Source organism: Mus caroli, chromosome 11, assembly GCF_900094665.2.
Source record: "Mus caroli chromosome 11, CAROLI_EIJ_v1.1, whole genome shotgun sequence".
NCBI classification, from domain to species: domain Eukaryota; kingdom Metazoa; phylum Chordata; class Mammalia; order Rodentia; family Muridae; genus Mus; species Mus caroli.
In genome coordinates, this window is record NC_034580.1 from 53695420 (window position 1) to 53702351 (window position 6932).

General features: G+C 44.5%; 1 pseudogene across 1 annotated transcript in view; it reads left to right on the forward strand.

Annotated features, from left to right (window-relative positions):
• The window catches only part of LOC110305432, a 34587-nt pseudogene extending 28743 nt beyond the window's left edge, over nucleotides 1-5844 (forward strand). Inside the window, exons 10-11 of the transcript XR_003838008.1 lie at nucleotides 1247-1339; nucleotides 2408-5844. The product of XR_003838008.1 is annotated as a zinc finger protein 850-like (transcript). The remainder of the gene's footprint in view (nucleotides 1-1246; nucleotides 1340-2407) is intronic.
• The last annotated feature ends 1088 nt before the right edge of the window (nucleotides 5845-6932 follow it).

A 6932-nucleotide genomic window follows, 5' to 3' on the forward strand; every position in this document is an offset into this window, starting at 1 on the left:
CTGTCCTGGCACTCACTTTGTAGACCAGGCTGGCCTCAAACTCAGAAATCCGCCTGCCTCTGCCTCCCAAGTGCTGGGATTAAAGGTGTGCGCCACCACACCCGGCTCTAGAACATTTTCTTATCAGTTCATCTGAAGGTGGACGACACTAAGGTAGACTCAGTATCATGTCTTCTGTACATGATGCTGCAATAACTGCACAGGGTTGTGTGTGTGTGTTTGTGTGTGTGTGTCCTATAAGAAACAAACTTTTGTGAATTGGATAGTCTGACTGACTTACTCCCCTGGTTGAGTAAAAGGACTCGTGGCTGATAGCTGCCCTAACTCCTCTCGGGGCAGTACCAGCTGCTCTAAACGTTCCCAGGGCACTGTGAGACACTAGAGCTGTTTGCTCTCTCCCCTGAAGGTGCAGGACAAGCCAGCACGGTTTCAAAGTTTCTAACTGACTTTTGCTCTCATGGTCTTTGGTGAATTCTGGGTGACTCTGCAGTCACAGTCTCCTAAGGAACAGAAGGGAGAACTTCCCTTGTGGCCTGACGGATGCTTTGACTGGTACGGACATTGCTTCATTTACAACCTGGCTTTCTGCTTGTGTACAAAACCGCCAGACCTGCCCACTTGGAGAACTGACTAAGAGACTCCCTTCTGTGCTGTGTCCCCTGGTGGTGTTCCAAGAAAAGGCTTCTCTCCAGTCATCTCTTCTTACCTAATTTTAGTGGCGTAAGGTGATCTGGTGATACCAAGAATAGAGTAGCAGAGACTGGATCTGAATCTAAGAAACCAAAAGATTTTTATCATTAAAAAAAGAAAAATAACTCTACGGTTAGTGCTCTGTTGCTATTTTCTTTGTGATAAATTCTTAGCCATTGTTTTCTCCTGAGTTCCTCTTCCCTCTGCTTCCTGTTATAGGGTTCTTGGGGGGACCTGTGGGGAGGGACAGTCAGAGCACACTGCTTCCCAGCTACCGATCTTGCCAACTCCTGCAGTGTCCGGCGGAGGAGGTTTAGATTTTTGTTGACTCAGTGCATTTTTAAATTTTTCACTTTTGGTTTTTTTATCTTGATCCAGGTGGTCAGGCAGAATCATGTTTTTTTTTTTTTTTTCTGTATGTATTTCTTTTCATGTCCTCACCATTGGTTATAAATGCCACGTTCTCATAGAGTGTTCATATTGGTCCTGTCACTGAGAGTCTAAAGCCAGTATGTTATAATTAAGGTACAACTTGTACAATATTTCCTATTACTAGATCAGTGTGATGCCAAACCTGAGTTGATCCTGAAGTTGGAGCAAGGAGCTGGGCCATGGAAGGAAGACGATGCCCCAGACCAGAGCCTCCCAGGTCAGTGAGTGTGCCCTGGGCACCAGCCCATAGTGCGTAGTCCAGGCTGTGAGTGCTCATCAGATGGTGGGTGGGTGAAGTTCTTTTTATTCAGTTTCGCCATCTCCAATCTTGAGACTAACTTCTTACTCAGATGCTTGATGGGTCACATCCAAGGGAAGCTCTCATTGTCCTTCCCTGTTTATGCTATGTACTTCCTCAGGCTCGGCAACTCTGCTCACTCTCCTTAAACATTTCAGTAGGTAGTTATTCTAAATCTCGTCCTTTTCCCTTCTGTTTTGACGTGACCGTTCACTTGAAGCATTTGTTCACGGGTGACTAATGCTCTCATCGCTTTTGTTTGAGTTCTCAGAGACTTTGGTCTGCTATGTGCGACCAATAGTGGTGATCCAACAAATTTGCTTTGTTTAAAGAGCGTAATGACCACAAAAATAGGTTCTCTTAGCTGGTCAAATGAATGAAAGGCCAAAGAGTTTTGAGAAGGTTGTTTTAAAGTTAATTTCAGATTAATTTTGAGACTTACAAGTTTGGCACATAATTCATAGGTTGATAGGAGTTCTAGCCTTCAGAGTGGTTGGGGTTTTATTAGCAGTTCCAAAGTAACAAACAGTGTTTCTAAGTCACTATTGAAAAGATAGGTTTCAGGAGCTCACCTGCGGAATCCTAACATGAAAAGAGATGGCCAAGATCTAACTACTATACCAAAATACCAGAAATTCAGGGAGCCCCTGAAAAGACTCCAAGTAGGGTAGACCAAGGTCCAGGGAATCTCAGGCATGTAGGCCAATAAACAGGGCCCTATTGAAAGGCTCCTATTTGATGAGGAGATTGTAATACCTACTTGGCCTTCAACATTTTTCACTGTAGGACTTGCTCTAAGTCAGCAGATTTGTGCAGCATTTGCTATGAAAGTTTAACCCAGCAAGCGCTCTTAGCCTCTGAGCCATCTCTCCAGCCCCTGTTTTATAATATTGCATCATTCGTGAGGTACTTGTTCCCTTTTGTATTAGGATCCTGTCAGAATGGCTTCTGTATTGCTCATGTGGGGCCACATTTATTTCCTTTCAGCTCTGCAGCCTGTGAAGAGCCTGAAGGAAACCAGAAGGGACACTGGAAAGAGACATTTGAGCCACCTGGTAGTCACTGGCAGTGCATCAGCTGAGGAGAAGAGTAGATTTGGGGAAATACTTAGTATAAATTCAAACCATGTTTTGCACCTGGCTCTTAAGACTAGGAGCACTTCTAGAATGAGATCTGAGGTGCTTGATACATGGGGAAATGTGTATCTCCCCGGTGGGCCCATTGAGATGCAGGCTACAGAGGAACTTGATCATCTTAATCCCACTAAGATGCCGCACAGACCTCCTGCGCCTCTTAGTCTGGATCTCAGTGCTGAACGTGGACCACAGCACGGCCAGTGCGCCCAGCATGGTGAAGCCTTCGATGTGCACACTGTATGGACGCGTACAGTGTTTCCCTTGGGAGACAGCTCGACGAACACCTTTGATAAGTCGGCTCTTACTGCCCAAGAGGGGACTCACATAAGGGAGGAAACTTTTGATTGTAACATGTGTAAGAAGCCATTCTCTGACACGTGTAACCACACTCGGCATTTAAAACCACACCTAAAAAAGCAGTGTGGTAAGTGTTCTGACAGCGAGCCAGCATTCCGTGCGAAAGCAGGCCTTCAGCACACTCTGCACGCGTGGGGAAAACCACGTGGGTGTAACGACAATAAGAAGTGTGTGCATCAGATGCCGAAACCGAGGTCGAATCAGAGTGTCTTCTCAAGTAAAGAGAGTAATTGTGTGAAAACATTTTGCCCAGACTCAACTTTGAGTGTGCAGCAGAGGCCACACAGAGGTAAAAAGCACCAGGAGTCCAGTACACCTGTAAAAATCAACAGCCAGCCTCGTCGACGTCACAGATGTGGGAGGACCTATCAGTGTAAAGTATGTGGGAAAGCCTTTAAACACACACAAAATCTCTATTTACATCACAGGACTCACACTGGGGAGAAGCCCTATGAGTGTAAAGAGTGTAAGAAACTATTCAGCGTAAAGTCAAATCTCAGTGTACATCAGAAAACCCACACGGGCGAAAAACCCTATGAGTGTAACATATGTGGAAATGCCTTTAAAAGGAGGTGTGACCTAACTATCCACCAGAGGGTCCACACAGGCGAGAAGCCCTACGAATGTAAAGAGTGCGGGAAAACTTTCAGTATAAAGTCAGGGCTCATTGTACATCAGAGAATCCACACGGGCGAGAAACCGTACGAGTGCAGTGTCTGTGGGAAACGTTTCAACCAGAAGTCAAATCTCTCCACACATGAGAAAATCCACACAGGTGAGAAACCCTTTGAATGCAAAGAATGTAGCAAAGCATTTAGTGTCAAGTCCTATCTCACTATCCATCAGAAAACTCACGTGGGTGAGAAACCTCACTCGTGAAGTCAGGGGAAGCCTTCTGTGAGCAGACAAACCTCCATAGACATCCTAGCGCAGACACAGGTCAGAAATGGCCTCTGTGCACACAGAGAATGGAGAAAAAGCGTAAGCCGTTTATCCTCTCCCCGTGTGCTGCAGAGAGGTGAGAGGTGATGACCCCTGGGCACGTAAAGGTGGCAGAGACTCTGAGTCTAAAGTCAGGTCTCATTGATTAGTGAGCTCAAAACCTGAGAAACCTACCAGTGTAGGATGTGCTCAGAAGACCTCTGTCAGATGTCAGACGTTAGCTATCAGAGAAACGCTGCAGGTGAGAGACCCTCTGACTGTGAGGCCTGGAACAGTCAGTCTTCAGTAAGACTGAGAATCTGTACTGATAGAAACCCTGAGTGTAGCTGTGTGGAAAGCCCTTTAGTCAGAAGTTCCATCTCTAAGAAGCTTTTGGCTTCCCACAGGTCAGAAGCCCTGTGAATATAAAGAATGCAGCAAAGCATGCCACGTTTGTCACAGAGGTTCCTGTCAGTGTAATCCATAGAACGGTCACCTGCCACCGTTCAACCCTAGATGCACATCAGAGAAGTCTCACCGATGAGAGGCCTTATGACTGTAAGGACTCCATCATTTCCAACAAAGGTGCAGCGGGGCCCTCAAGTAGAAAAGCTCTGCAGGTAGAAAGGGGAGGCAGTCCCAACAGCAGGTAACTCACTGCATGTCACACACAAACAGCTGAGAAGTGTGTGGTGAATGCAGTGTATGTGAAGAAACCTAGATGTCAGACCTCAGCAGTCCGTAGGTGAAGAGCCCTTCAGCTCTAAGGCATCCTTTACTGCATACCAAAGAAGGCACATGGGATAAGCCATAGCAATTTAATGTGTGTGCAAAAACTTGGTTCTATAAGACAAAGACATCTGCCTCCACTGGAGACCCACACAAACACAAAACCCCATGAATATAAAAAACTGAACGAAAAAAGAACAAAAACCCTGTGAATTTAAAGAATGTAGAAAATATTTCATATTTTTGGGTTATGTGTAAGAACTCACATAGGTAACTGTGCACACACACAAGTAAGTATAACATAAAGAGAAATGTGTGCATCAGAAAACCCTCACTCCCGAGAAACCACAGAGTGTGATATATATAATAGATAACATTTTTTTACCCAGTGGGAACACTTTGGAGAGGTCGGGCTGGAAGTACCTGGATGAAATGCATATGGACAACCCTGTTAGAGGAAGTTAACTCCACATTGGAGAATTCACAAGAGAGGGGATGCTGCTGACAGGTGGGAACGCATATCTATAATGGTTATCGATATGGAAAAATGTCATTGTGAGAGGTCCTATAGGCTCAGGTCTCGTGTGCTAAGATTTGCTTTGCTTCTTTTTCCTGGGGGCTGGCAGCCTGTATGTGTAGTGTAATGGCGAGAACATGACCTGGGTCTTATGGGAGTTTTAACATTTGTAATGAGTCATTTCTTCCCAGCCTCAACCCTGAATGCTTGCATTCATTATCCCTGAATCTGTCCTCATGGCCTGAAAGGCAGGTGAGTTTATCTTCGATAAGAGGACATAGCAAATGACACTGATTTAAGGACATGTCTTATTAGAGAGAGCAGAGCCTCCGTATGTGTTTATAAATCTCTTGTTTATATGAGTAATAGAACATTCTATATGAGCTTTTTGCAATGTAGTACAAAATCATTTTAACCCATTTTGAAAGCATTTCAAACAGAATCTTTCATGTTAGAAAGCTCACTCAGGAGAGGACCCTTCTTGTAACCTGTGTATTTTCAATATTTTCAAGCCATTTTGTGAATAAAAAGAACCATGACATTTCAATAAATTCTAAATGCCTTACCTGGCACAAGCATTACATTAAAAAGATAGTTAAGCTCTTTTCATGTGTGTTCCATATGATTATCCATAAAACATTAAAATTCATATGTATCAGAAATTATTCATTAAAATGGCATTGTCACTTTCTAAGTGTTAAAAGTGCTAAAATTATGTTTGAGCTGGGTGTAGTGGCATGTGCTTTAATTCCAGCACTCAGGAGGCAGAGGCAGTCAGATATCTGAGTTTGAGTCCAGCCTGGTCTTCATAGAGAGTTCTAGACCAGCAGGACTACATAATGAGACACCCCCCCCCTTTTTTTTTTTCTGAGACAGGGTTTCTCTGTGTAGCTCCAGCTGTCCTGGAACTCACTCTGTAGACCAGGCTGGCCTTGAACTCAGAAATCTGCCTGCCTCTGCCTCCCAAGGTGTGCCACCACTGCCAGTAAGACCCCCAATTTTAAAAAACAAAACGATTGTTGGATATGATAGATTTGGTCTACATCTGGGGACATTCATATTTGTCACAACCAAAGTTTAAGAATTGCAACTAACACTCGTGGCTACCAGGACGCAGCTGAGCTGCCTGGAGGCAGTAGTTGTCCTTTTCCTGAGGAGGCACCAACAGGTATCTACTTAGCCCAGATAGGCCACTAAACAGACCAAAGAAGCAGCTCTGTCCAGCTCCATTCTGGAGAATCCAGTGAGCCTATTGAGCTTACAGGAGTATGGTCGCAGCAGCTGCATCACTGAAAAGCCCACCGCATTGTCGGGGTGACTGGAAAGTAGGACACTTGCAGGAAGCTCAGCGGGCACATACCATGTCAGAGGGCCTCCCCAGCCCCAGCAGCCCTTCCTGTTTTATAGACCTGGAAAGGGGTGGGCATTGTGCATCTTATACATTCTGGGGGCTCTGTGAGACTTCGGGTTTTACTTCTGAGTCTTAATGAGCATCCCCCCCAGGATGGACTGTTTTCATTCAGAGGAAACTGCTACACATCAGGCACTACAGACCCTGTAATGGGTAAGGTCTGTGCGTATGATTTTACCACATTAGCAGGGGTTCCTTGTGTGCAGGGGCATGCACGAAATAAACTTTGTGTAAAATTTTTTATGATTTACATTAAGGTTTTCCTCATTAAATTTTATCTTAGCCTGTTCCTGTCTTGTAAGCCTCCAGTTTGTATTCTCTTAATCTTTTAAAATGTAACTGTATATGATGCTTGTCACCAACTATCTGCCAATTATAGGTGTTAGTGTTTTTCTAATTTCATAAAGTGAACCATTATTTCTAAGAGAGTAAGTATTAGGG